Source organism: Taeniopygia guttata, chromosome 8 (assembly GCF_048771995.1).
Source record: "Taeniopygia guttata chromosome 8, bTaeGut7.mat, whole genome shotgun sequence".
NCBI classification, from domain to species: Eukaryota; Metazoa; Chordata; class Aves; order Passeriformes; family Estrildidae; genus Taeniopygia; species Taeniopygia guttata.
In genome coordinates this window covers 21,456,679-21,469,506 of record NC_133033.1, presented here as the reverse complement: position 1 = coordinate 21,469,506, position 12,828 = coordinate 21,456,679, and positions in this window count along the sequence as shown.

The following is a 12,828-nucleotide window of genomic DNA, read 5'->3' as shown; positions in this document are numbered from 1 at the left end:
CTATGATAAGTGAATGTCTTTACAGGTCTGCTAGCCACAAATAAAAAGCCAAAAATAAAGGTCTCATTTAGGGAGAGGAAAACAAAAAGATTTGCCTTGGCTGCCCTGAGCCCTTCATTTGGCAAAGTGTAATTCAACATCTTGTTTATCCCTGGCTACCCTCTCTCTTAACAAGTATGTTTGTGCTCTTTTCCCAGCAGCCTTACGAGAGCTTGTAATATCCCCCAACTCAGAGACCTTCATCTCTGCTCACAGTGTGCCAGGCTTCAGTGAAGGAAGTGAAGGTGTATATAATCCAACTTCAGTGGGATTATATACACCTACATTTCCTTCACTTCCTGGAAAAGCCAAGCCTTAAGAAGACAGCTGTATAACTGTTCCATAGCTGGCACACATACACTAGATAATTATTTACTACACTTGGAATTCAAGAGAGCACCAGTTTTTAATCAGCAAAGTCTGACATTGTTGGGATCTGATATTTCTGTTTTTGAATTACAGATATAAGAGGTAATCCCAAAGTCTCTATTTGAAGATGCAGTCTATTTTCCTAATTTTGAGAAATTTAAGGTTGGAATTGGACTGACCTAGCTAGCTCTGTACCATTAAATTGAATGAATGTGAGAAATATTCTATTAAGAAGAAACAGGTTTCAACAAATTGAAAATACGTTTCATTTTTTTTATCCAGTTGTTTAACAATGTTTACCTTTTGTTTTTCACACATTGTTTAAAAATATGGATGTGTAACACCAGCCTCTGTAAGGAATGTTTGTTTATCTACATGTATTGTCCTGCATGAAGAAAAGCAAAGGCATTTTACAAGCTCTTTGCTTCTTTCTGGGGTTGTCAGTGCCCTGTGGCCTGGGCTGAGCTGAATGCCTCACATCCACAAGGAGAAGAGGGAACAACTGCTGACCCTTGTATCCAGCTATTCTTGTAGCTGGAAACATTGTCAGGGGCTGCAAGCATCAAGCTGTCTGAAAGGCCAAAGTTGAGCACTACATTATTGGAGTAGATGACATTTTATTCTTATTCTGCAACAATTCTAACAACTTCGAGTCCCTTGCTGTCCCTTTATGAACACAGGTGTCATTTTGATGGGGGGGATAGCCAAAATGACAAGAAGGTGACCTGTCAGTGAACTCTGGAGCAGGTGAGGCCTGTCAGCTTCTAATTTGAAACTGGTGTCAGTCCTGAGGAATGGCTGGTATAATCACATTTGTAACTGATCCCCTATAAACTCTGCAAACATTCACAGTGTGCCTGTTATGAGTAATATGAAATTAACAATTCATGTTTATGACACCAGACACCAAGAGAATCAAGGAGATTTCAGTAACAGGATCGGCTCTGTCGTTCTTGCAGAGCACAACACCAAACTGCCCCAGTCACAGCCAGATGACTATGTGCTTATGTTACAATAGGCATTGCCTTTATTTTGAAGACAAACTTTTGTAACTAGGTGTAAAGTGAGGACCTAAGAACTAACATGTAGTTGAAATGATTCCTTTTAAAATTTCTCTCAAGTCCAGCCCCTAAGATGTTTATGATTTTTAAGCTGAAGTGTGGAACCTGACAAATCACATACATACTTGAATCTCAAATTTTCTGTATAACCAAAGGGAAGGCTCTGTGTAAATCTTATCTCTCAAACACATAAATTACCAGCTGCATGAATACTGCCATTAAGACATGCAGACAAGTGTAAGAGGTGGGGATAGGCAGGATGCCCGAAAGAGGTGGAGTCACAGAGAAAACAAGACATTTGTTCACTGAGTAATTTGTCCTTAATCTGTCTTCACTGTAGCTGAGCAAGAATGAACACCACAAGTTAGGCTGTCAGACTCCCTCGCTTCTCTAGCACCAGGAAACTTTTTTTTTTTCTGAAAACTAGACCTCTTCTTCTTTGTTACATTATCTGTAACATTAACTTTGTTACATTATCTTCTTTGTTGCGTTATCTGTAATTTTTTTATCAGGAAAAGTAAAAATTACAGTATGTGAGGTTAGATTTGAATTAAAATCAAATTTAAGTATAAACTTGAGCCCCGACCAAATTAACAAAAGACAGGTACATCTGCAAGTAGTCCTTTTGGGGACAATGACAGCCCCAAACCCAAGAGGAAGACTAGGGTGCAAAGTCACATTAATTTTGAGTGTATGAGAAAATATAGGAGCATTTTGTATTGCTGCTACCTGAAGTTCAAGAGCTTGTCCTGTGCAGCTTTAAAACACACTAGAAATAGCTGATAATACTTCTGAATCTTGAAAACTTACCAGCCATTCTCCACCACCCAAAAACTCACCTCAGAGCTTCAGCCTTGGATCCTGAGGCAGGGACTACAAGCTGTGCACGTTGCCATTGAGGCGGTCACTTCTGGACACATAATAAAACAGCTCACTTTAAATCTGATGTACAGCACAATTTTTTGGGTGTCTGGATAGGGCACATAAAATCTTGATAAAAATGCCATCCATTCAGACCTTTCCTGGAACCCAGTGAAATATGTTTGTTTTCCTCCTACTTAAATGGCTATAATTCAACATGTGGTTTAAATAGAAGAAATTAAGACAGTTTGGGCTCTTTGGTGTTTAGGGGTTTTTTTAAACCAGTCAGAATTTCTGTACACTAACTTCAGAGAGTCCTCCACAGTGACCAGAAAACCAAGTGGGGAGAGGGAAAAAACAAACAAACAAACAAACAAAAAAACCAAAAAAACCCAACACCTAGGTTCCCTTCTGAAAGGAAAGGTAAAAAGTAGAAGAACAGGACAAAAACCTTTGCTGAGCTGTTCAGAGTAGACCCTAATCTTGAGCCTATTCCCCACACACAGAAAGGACCTACAGAGCACATCTGTTTTCATGACGTAGCTGATGGTATTTTGAGCACTCGGGTCCTGCACTTTCCCCTGACCTCACAGCACTACTTTCTGTTAACACAATTACTTTCAGGCCATCCTTGGTTCTCACCAGCTTCAGTTTTGAAATTAAACAAAATTAGTCATTTCAATGCACAGGAATGCACACAAGCATTTAAAAGCAGGCAAGATGAAGGTAGGGGAAAATGAGATTATAAATAGAGTCATTTTTAAGTCTATTCATCTGTGTTATATTGGGGTAGAAAGAAACAAGAAAGGTTGCATCAAAAAAAAAAAGAGTTGAGGCCTCTATGTCATGCTGAACAAAGAGTAGCATCACCCCTTGGCTCATTGCATGGGAGATATCTGTGCACAGCTCATTCCTGTGTCTGGCTTGGATGTGTGACTGATCCTATCTCACCCAGCTGTTCTGAATGCTGGCCTAGGATGTTTTCTCCTTGACCCACTGAACTTATAATTAGCTCTACAAAATGGATTGACAGAGTATACTGAGACCACAGCCCAAAGACTTAGAAACTATTCTGCAAAGTATGTCCAAACCTTGATTCAGCCCTGCTTGATTCCCTCTCAGGCTCAGTGACTGTTATTTCACAACTCACTGCACTTTGCTGGCTACAGGGCACCCACACACAAATGCTCTGGTCATGGAAGATCTCCTTTTTTCCTATATACAGAAAGACCAACACATCTGAGAAACTTTCCCCTCAAAATCAATCAATTTAAAAGGTAAGTTTAAGTTTTTGGACTCAGTGTTTTCTTTAAAAAAAGAAAAAGCATGTTTCAGTCAAAAACCTGTAATCAACTCGACCTGAAATAGCAAGGTTTCTCCTGCCTTTGGCTGCATGGCAACACATGTGTAGCCCCAGGGAATGCATCAGCATCAACGCAGTGACCCAGTGAAAATCCTGGAAGCAGGCAGACAGTATGAAAGTCATGCATTAAGGAATGTTTGTGTATACTGCTGAGGCAAATTACAGAATTCCCCAGAAATATTTGCAACATGATGGCCTAGGAAAGTCATGTGGGAATCGTACCTTGTACAGGTGGTATTATGCCAGTAACAGAACTAGTGGCTTTATCTCACCCCCTGGAGCTCTTCTTAAATCACCCCCTTCCCTTCTTAAATCCCCAGAGCTGCAGAGCCAGATGCCCTTGGCACCCAGCCTTTCCCATTTCCTCTGGGTGGCAAAAGTCTGCAGAATGATGACACAGATTTACTCGAAGGAGGCAGTGTGGAAGCAGATCTCAATGCATGTGACAGAGCTGGAGGCATCTCACTGTAATTAATCAGTAGTAAAACAAGTAGTTATTTATGTTGCACATCTAATGAACAAGAATTAGTCATGGTTCTGATTCTTGGGCAGCTATTTGTGCAGCTTATCTAATATTTAAAAGGAAACGGCACTGAACGTTTTCTAATTCAAAGAGGCTGGGCAAAATAAAAGCTGACTTCTATCTTTGACTAAACATTAGGAAACTGGTTTCCATGTTCAGAAGTGTCTGGATGTATTTTTCCATATTCTTTCTTTCTTTGAGTTTTCCTGACTACAGTCAGGAAGTAAAATGCCAGAAATACCCAGAGACACCCTACCAGACCAGACAGCTCCCCTGCGGGCATTGCAGTCCGATGGGTGTTTTTCCAAACCAGCCCTGAACTCTGAACCTTCAAATCGTTTACAGTTCCCTTCCACACAGAATCAAAAACACATCCCTGCCTGACCTTTGCAAGCAGAAGTGTGGTGGAGAGCCTGGATCAGCAGAGCTCCTCTGCACAGTCCAGCTGCTTTGCAAATGCAGCTCAAGTGACTCAAGGCTGCTGTGGTTTCAGTTACCTTCTGGAGCTTGGAACAGAGGAGTTGTCAGACTCTCTTTGTGCTGGATGCTGTTAATGACTGTGGAGTTAAGCATAAGCTGGGCACCCATTAGCTCTGCAATTTCCCAAAGAAAACCTTCTCCTGTTTGCTCAGGGTACAGCCTGAACAAAGCTTAACTTGCCAAAGAACTAGGAGACGCTAAATTTCCAATTACAAGCACTGTCTGGTCTGATGGTATTTTTTTAAGAAACCAGAGCTGCCTGTCCGTGGTGATAAGCTGGTTTTTAGTATGAAATATAACAGTTGTATTGTACATGACCGCTCTGTACAGCGCAATTTACGGAGCTGCTCTGGTGACTGCTGTCCCTGACAGGGTGCCCTTTATAATGGGACTTTGTAGCACATCAACATTTTCATGATTCTGAGTGGAGAAAGAAATACTTCCATAGTAGAAAATTCCTGTTAGGTAACTATTGTTGAAGTGTGTATGAGATTGGATGTCAAAACATTTTTATTGTTAGCTTGTGGGAATTACACTGACTGACAGCAGCAGTTTAACAACTGAGATGCAGCAGATGTAGTTTGTTATTTTACTTGGTTTTCTATTAACATTTCAAAGCAATAAAGCCTGTCCTTAGAAATGCATGCAGGGTCTCTGCCTCCCACTTTTAGTACCTTTCTCAAGTTGGTACAAGATAAAAAAGTGATAAAAGAAATTAAGAAATAATGCTTTAACTTTGTCATGTTACATGGTGTCAAAGTGTCCTGGCCTATTACCAGCACGATCAATGTGCCTACACTGTTAAAATGAAATTAAAACGGGATTTAACTCACAGTTGAAAGGAAGAGGAGCCACACTCCGGTGCTCTCCGTGACTCGGGCCCGGCTGCGGTTCTGCGATCAGCTCGGTCGCTGCCGCCGCCGGCCGCAGTTCCGGCGCTGGCCGCGAGGTGGCGGCCGAGGCGGTGCCATCGCTCGCTGCCCGCGGTTGGCGCGGCCGGCCGCGCTCCGAGCGGCGATCCGGGAGCGGCGATCCGGGAGCGGCGGTCCGGGAGCGGCGGTCCGGGAGCGGCGGTGCGGGAGCGGCGGTCCGGGAGCGGCGGTCCGGGAGCGGCGGTGCGGGAGCGGCGGTCCGGGAGCGGCGGTCCGGGAGCCGCGATCCATCCCAGCTGCCTGTCCTGTGTCCTGCTGCTGCTGCGCGGCTTCCAGGGGCTGCGAGCGGCCCTATGCTCCTGCCTCCGCTGCGCCACAGGCAGGGGAAAACCATTCCCTCAGAATCTACCACGAGTTCGTTATCTTCACTTGAAAACATTACCTGCTATCACACAACCACTCTGAAAAATCCCCTAACCTTTTGACTTGAACCTTTGCCACTCACCTGTACGACCACTTACCGAAGTCTCTCATATGCCCTACTCAGAAGGGGGAGGCTGTGACACCCTCTGCCTCAGGCTGTGATGACATCCCCAGCCAGGATGGGGAAACCCATTTAGGTTTTCCATATTTATTTTTCCTCTGTTCTTTATTTAAATCCCACTAAATTATTTCGTCAATATTTTTGTACTTTACTTGAGCATAGAGTCTGCAGCTGTAAACCAGCATGTTTGAAAGGTACAGAAGCATTTAGGACAGGAACCTTCCCCTGAGCTGGATGTGTTTGTCAGATTGTCAGTGTACACAGGGTTTTGCCAAGGAAGAGATGAGAACTACACTGTTGACACAGCATTAATGTTTCTTGCTTCCTGTCTGTTCACATTATTAACCCATGTAGCTGTGTAACAGTCTGCCAAAGTCACAAAAAGAGGCTTAAATGGCTCTCAGAGGTGCTGAGGTGGTTGAGCCCATCTCAATTTTGGTTTCCACAGGAGCCTGCTGTGGTGGGACTCCCACTTTTCAGAACAAAAGCATGCTTTTTACCCCAGCTCCAACATCCAGCATGTTCTTAGTGGTCTTACAGATCAGGTCTCAGCTGTCATACTAAAATAACAGTCAAAATTTGGACTTGTTTGGGTCAAAATGGTTTAAGGATAATATCATGGAGGTCACAGGCTTCTGCCTGTGGCTCCGGCACCACAAAAAGCAGCGACAGTGCTCAGTGTCAAGATGTACTGGCAATGAGAGCAGCTCAGGACTGCAGTAAACTCTGGATTCAGAATATCAAAGCATTGAACAGCACTATAAAATACTAGCAGAGAAGGTGGGCAGATGAAAAGGAAAGGAAATAGAAAAAAGAAGAGGAAAAGATATGGAGAAACAAAAATAGTTGAGAATTTACAGGGGAGTTAAAAGGTACTGATCTGTATTTTTTTAGCCTATTCATATGTGTGTACAAGGGCATGCATGTCCATGTTACCCCAGCACAAGACCATAGGAACTGCTGCTGGACAACAAATAAGTAAAGGAAATGCGGGAGATGAGGAACAGAAGAAGAAAGTGGCCTAGAATAAGGAAGCCTTGTATTATTGTCTTTGAAGACTCGACTTGCATGAAGTCTTACACATGGAAGAACTGATTGTTTTGAAAATAAATGCAAATATTCACTCCTGGGTAGAGCTATTTCAAAGCAGTAAAACAGCAGGTTCTAAAAATGTTTTTGAACAGAAAGAGTGAACAACTCTTAATGGTAGCACAAATAAGGTAGTGTTAATGAATTCACTCCTTGCTGGTAAAATACTGCCGTGCTTTTTAAGTCAAAATTTCAAACTGTTTTTGTTTGTTTGCTAGGAGTTCATCTCCATTTTTTACTTGCTTTTAATCGAATGGGATTTTGGTTCTGCCTGTCATTTTGAAGTAGCCTGGAAAAGAGGGAAGGCCCCTGTGAGAAATTAATTTAACTACCAAATGCTGTCCCTGAGAGACCAGAGCAGTTCCTCTGTGCCAGAGGGAACCAGAACAGAATGAGGGGAGTAAGAAGGGAGGGTCTGTATGCTGCTCACAGGCTCAGCTCTTGCCCAGCTCCCTTTTGGTCTTTATAAGCCACTGGCAAAAATTTTGTAATATGTTCTGAAATTTTAGAGATTTGAAAAAGGCTTGTCCACAAGTGTCATGAGGCGCTCTGGGTAGTGGAAGCTTTTAGCTGTCCCTTCTTTCATGCCTAATGAAAAGCTATCACCTTGTAAAAATCTGGCATCACTGCCAAGCAGTCAGATTCTGGTTTATCTCATAAGTCCTATCCAGTTTTCCCCTTAGAAAAATGAAAACAAAATCCTTTACTTTGAGTACTGTTCCCACACATGAAGTTTCGGATTGAAGTGAATTAAAATCACCAGTGGATCTGTTCAACACTAGTAAGGCTCTGCCTCAGTTGCCAGGAAGCCTTTTTTTAAGCTAGGGGGAAAATTTGTGGTATCTTTTATTGGTTTCCCTAGCAAAAAGATTTTCTCCTAGACCTAGTCTTCAGGAGTACAAGAGTCACCCTGTTTGCTTCCAAGGACGAACCCTAGAGAAATAGGCCACTCATTGAGGCATCTGTTTAATCCACATCCAGCAGATTGTTTCCTTACCAGGAGATACCAGTTTTGGAAGAATTTGATTTCAGGATTCAAAGCAGTTCCAAAGACCACTTGGGCTTGACCTTCAAATGCCTTAGATAGATACAAGCCTTGAAAATGACCCTCTGTGCCCTGGGAACTTTTGTGGGGAAAAAAATAACCACCCAGGGGGTATAATCTTAACTATGTTGCTGAGTCAATGAATTGCAGTGCTTTGAATCAGCTGAAGATTCAGTTAACCATGAATATGCTTCTTTAAGGTAGGAAAATATAATAGTACTAAGGCTTATAGTTTGTGAAGTTGATGTTAAATACATGCATGCGCCTGTACAATAGGAAAGAAAAAGAGATGGAAGAGGAGATTTGTAACCCAGTGTCTGCTATGTGGGAAGAGCAAGGAGCTGAGGAGACATATCCAGGAGCAGAACATGGATTGTGCAGCACTACCATGCACCCAGTGCACATGAACATCCCAGTGCACCCCATGAGGCTGCCAGGAGCCTGACAGAAAAACAGCTGCAGCAGCTAGAAAGCTCATCCAGCTCTCACTGGCAGCACTTTCAGCATTGCAAACAATGGTTACCTGAACTTGCACCATTGATGCTTCAATGGAAAATGTCCAGAAACAAGGAAAGACTTAAGTGTGATTTTTGTCTTGGCTACAGCTGATCCCAACATTATGCAGAGATAGGGACAATAAATTCTGTGCCTTTGTGTAGGCAGTGACATTTTGGTACTGGGGGCAAAATCCTCCACAGAAGCCAAGGTGCTCTTTTATCTTTTCATACATCATCACATTTTCATTTCAAAATACAGCTTTTTTAGTGATCTGTCTGTGATTCCCACTGCAAACCTGGACAGTTACTGTGGCTCATGTATCATGTATATGTTTGCAGATCACACCATGTTCTCAGATCTGCTTTCATAGCATTCATAATATGCAGCTGCAAATGGAAATGTAGGAGGGGTCAGTACTGAGGGGTTTGCATTTAGCATGAACTACTGGAATCCCAAAACTAGAAATGAGCCAGAGGAAACCAGCAGTGCTCTTCTTTGCATATGCTTATGGCCCAGGAGCAATTCCAAGGATGCTGGTCTGATTTCCCAATTCTGCATGTGCACTCCTGCAAATTTTTTCAATATCTGCACCAAGAAATATCTAGGCATCTGAGGGCTGGATTCAGATCTGAAACTAATATTTACTTCTGTCAATTAGGAGTAGACAAGTGGTCTGTGATCATCACCTTAACAAAACCAGAGCTTTATCTGTAGAGTTGAAAAATTGTGTTTGAACAGAAGTCACAAGATCTGCAACTATATTCAAGTTTCTCCAAGTCTCATGGTTTTCAGGACAGGCACCTAAATTGAATCTAAATGCGTAAATCTCTTTCCTGATGTTTTATGTCAGTGACAGAATTTTATTCCTCATCCTTGATTAAGATTACTTCTACTGTGACATGAAACTGTGTGACAAAGTAAATGAATATAGCAATTAAGTCAAAATGTCCATACAAAATATGTTGACATACCTGCTCTGTCTTCCTAGACTTTTTTTTCTATCTTTGCTTATTTGTCGTGTTCCTTCCTATGACCTGTTTTGGTCACTTTCAAATAAAAGACCTCATTTACAGTAGGGTTTTGTTGTTTGATTGTTTTTTTAATTGATGTCGACTAATAATTTCAGGCAGAAATTGAATCTTGTCAAGACTGGCTAATTCTTGCAGCTTGTCAGATTTGAGTTCCAGGCAGAAATATAAGGAAAATATTTAACAGTGCTTATAAAATTGTTTTAGTAGTAGATACATTAATTTGAGACCAACACAGTGAAGTTATGTAAAGCCTACAGCAACTTCATGATCATGAGTATTTAAACAAGCTAACTAATCCAGAGAGTTTTCATCAGCCAGGCACAGAAACACACAGATGCTGTGGCTGGTTCATGCAGGGTTTGTCTTGTGAACTTGGAATCCTTGCCACACTCCTGTAATCACTCTAGCAGTAATTTCAGACAAACTGCTCATGAGGACATAGCCTCAAAGCACAAAATAAGTTTCAATCCTTTAGTCAAAGAGCAATTTCTTTCTTTTCTCTAAGGGCTAAGTGCTCTGTGCAAGTTCCTCTTGTGAACAGCTCACTGTGCCTTCTAACCTAGACTCCACAGTGCCCGTGGGCTGGTCCCATGAAACCATCCCCACCCAGCTCTGCCACTCACCCACTGACCCAGGCACCCACTGCTGCTCTCAGTGGGTGCTGTTAGCCCAGGCCAGTCATATATTGGACAAATCCCTCCTATTTTTGTGTATGTGTGAATATATTCACAGATACACTCTCTGTTATGTAGTCAGAGAACAGCAGAATATGTTTATATGAATATAACTGTGTGATATCTGAATAGCTCAGCGCTCTTTGGGATCATACTTAGGCCAGTTTATCAAAATCTGGGGGAAATCTGTCCCTTTGTGTTATTTCAGCAATTAAATGCCTCATCCTTGTATTTGTTTTCTTCTGGGAGTGCCACAAAAACTTGGGTGCAATTGAACCTCTGTGGGGTCCTGCTATACTCACAGAAACCAAATGGACCACAGGGTAACTGTGATTCCAATTTCTGTACAGCCCATATAATGTGTTCATCGGCACAGAATTCTCCCAAATTGTTTAAAGCCCCTACACCAGCTGTATTTTGAGATCCAGCTGAGAAGCCTCAATTTAGTGTCTATGAGGAACTGAATCCAAACTTGCATTTCATATCAAAGCATGTCACCCTATAACACTTTTGTCATTCATGCAAGTCTTGCAAATTTCTATTTCCCCAGATTAAAATAAATACAATATTCTTATATTTGTAAAAACTACACAAATACAAAAAAAAAAAAAAAAAAAAAAGAAAGAAAACCAAACCTAATCTCCTACTTTACCTTGATTGGAAAAACTGATCTTAAGACTCTGCTTGCATATGCTCTCGATATTTTTGCAGGGTTGCATGGTAGCATATGGGGCTTAGAATTCCAGTCTCAGGGTCCATCAGTTCTTAACATTTAACAAGAAACTGACATTTGTCAGTCACATCTACTGCAAGTTTACACAGTATATTTCCCCCAGCTATTTATGTGAAGAGGATTCACTGTATTAACAGCTCTACATGTCTCCAGGTACTCTGAATCCCTTTTCTCCCACTCCATTACTCTATCAGGCAATGAGCTCAGGTCAGACTCACTTCAGTGTTCCAGCACATCAGTTTGCGTCTAGAGGCAGAAAATCAGAATCTTCGCACTGCTGACCTTATTGTTTCACAGACTATTGATTGCAAGTCATCAGGTTTCAGCAGTTCAAAGGGATCAGACTCTGAAAAAGAAAAGCAGAAAGAAAGAATGAAACCATACACAGGACCAGGGCTCAATTGCAAGAGAACTTTGAGTGACAAACATGTGACTGATGTAATGTAATGTGGAGATACAGCAGTGAAAAGAGTGTCTCTAACCTCTCACGTGCAGCCAGAAGTTTGCAGCACACCAGTGTGCCCTGCAGGGAAGGGAATGCTGGCAAGGACCACAGCAAAGGCTGAGCAGGACAGGTGTCCACCTCCAAGGGCTCCAAACAGAGCAGAAGTTCTGTGTTTCTCCCCGTGGACTCATGTTCACCTAATGCTTTGGTGCAGAGAGAACAAGAGGCACCCCCTGAAGCAGAGCCAGGGTGGAGAACCATGTGAGTGGGTATGAACACATCCTCCACATCCTCAGAGCCATCCCTTTTCTCATCTCACAATCAGGTAAATCTGATTAGAAGACATCCAGCAAAGAACTCGCTTCACTCACCAGCACCCCTCAGCTTTCCCTAGAAAACTTTTCATTTCCACAAAAGGGTCATGAAGCTAAATTTCTAAATTTATGTATAACTTATGAAGGTTTAGACTAACAGACATAGTTTGCAGAAGTACACCTTGGTGGGTTTATTAACAACAGCTTTTCTTCTACTAATCTTAATAATTTGTGCTATTGCATGCAGTAAGAACTTGGAGACATCAGTTATGATACTTGGCTTCAAATCTAATATCATTTGATATTAGACTCATCAAGGCTTTAAAACTCAAGTGAGGCTGCGAATTTCAAGTGTATTTTTTGATAAAGTATTTGCAAAAGAGATGTATTCCAAATGTTTGCTCATTTAATTAGAACATAAAAGATTTTTCTCTTTGACTGGAGCTTGCTTCTGACCATTCTTGCCTGTGTGTGGTTTGTATTGTTCTTGGCTAATTAGATAAAGGATATGTACTAAACATTTACACATTAAAGGCATCCTTCATTCAGCATGAAGGTGTTGATACATCAAGGATACCTCAAACATGCTGAGATTCCAACAACTTGTCAGACAAATTAGCACCTTACCAATTGGGGGTAAAATTGAGTTTCACATTTCTCCCTGGTGGGAAGGAAAAAAAAAATCAAAATCACTGTAGTTTAATGCTTTCTTTGCAAATAGGAACACAAAAGGCTTTATCACCTCTGTAGTGTAAATTATAGCCCTCACCAACTATCTGATTTTTAATTCATTGGTTTTAAATGATCCCAGGCAGCTCAGAGCAAATCCATTGTGTTATTCCTCTCTTAGAGCAGATATCTTCCCTCTTTTAAGTTCATATCTTTCA